The sequence below is a fragment of the Mus caroli genome, chromosome 6 (genome assembly GCF_900094665.2).
Source record: "Mus caroli chromosome 6, CAROLI_EIJ_v1.1, whole genome shotgun sequence".
NCBI classification, from domain to species: domain Eukaryota; kingdom Metazoa; phylum Chordata; class Mammalia; order Rodentia; family Muridae; genus Mus; species Mus caroli.
In genome coordinates, this window is record NC_034575.1 from 18,319,426 (window position 1) to 18,320,489 (window position 1,064).

Below are 1,064 nucleotides of genomic sequence, written 5' to 3' on the forward strand. Positions count from 1 at the left end.
GGTTTTGTTACCCACTGCTTTTTTTTTTTTTTTTTTGAAACGGGTTTTCTTTGTGTAGCCCTGGCTGTCCTGGAGCTCCCTCTGTAGACCAGGCTGGCCTCGAACTCAGAAATCCGCCTGCCTCTGCCTCCCGAGTGCTGGGATTAAAGGCGTGCGCCACCACGCCCGGCAGTCCATGTGTTTTAAATGATTTGAACCTCATCCTAAGCTCTCAAGACATATAACAGAAGAAGGACATTGACTCAGAAATAAACTACAACTAACAAGTCAAAAATGCATGCTTTTAGCTATTAGAGAAAGACGCAGTGTGTCACTCAATCCAGATTTGCACCTTATTGGGCCATAACAGGAAGATGGCAGCTGCCTGCTACTATGTGGAACCTGAGACCATGGTAACTCTTACAAGACCAAGAAACTAAACTATACCTATCACTCTCTCCTCCTACCTGCTCCCAATCCTTAAAGACTAAATACAATAAATTCGCTATTTTGAGTTGGGTCTCCTCCTCCTCCTCCTCCTCCTCCTACTACTACTACTAATAATAATAATAATAATAATAATAATAATAACAAATTTAACCAGTGAACTGGGAGAGGGAGCATCATAGCTGCACAGGGCTTATGAGAATAAGCAGCACTTGGGCGTTCACCCCAAAACAATACAGTTGTCATTCCATCCCTCCACAGCTCATAAAACATTGCAGAGAGCAAAAGGAACATAAAAACTGGAGGACAGGGAGAAGGAAAGAGACTCCCTAGGGGATAGTCCCAATCCTATGACCACACAAATAGCCCTGATTAAACCAAATGGGTCATTACACAAAATCAAGTCATAAATCCTGGAAAGGGATAGGAAGGGAAAGGGATGGGTGGGTGGGGGTTAGGGAGGATAAGAGGGTTGTAGTAAGGAATATTAAAGAAAGAGAGTAGCAACCAGAGAAAGAGTGTAACCAAAATAAATTATATAAAAGTATGAACTTGGCTGGGCGGTGGTGGCGCACGCCTTTAATCCTAGCACTTGGGAGGCAGAGGCAGGCGGATTTCTGAGTTTGAGGCCAGCCTGG

At 44.1% G+C, this 1,064-nt stretch overlaps 1 protein-coding gene across 2 annotated transcripts in view; it reads right to left on the reverse strand.

The window, feature by feature from the left end:
- Aass (aminoadipate-semialdehyde synthase) overlaps positions 1 to 1,064 on the reverse strand; it is a 52,775-nt gene that overhangs the window by 5,468 nt on the left and 46,243 nt on the right. The gene's annotated exons all lie outside the window — the stretch shown is intronic.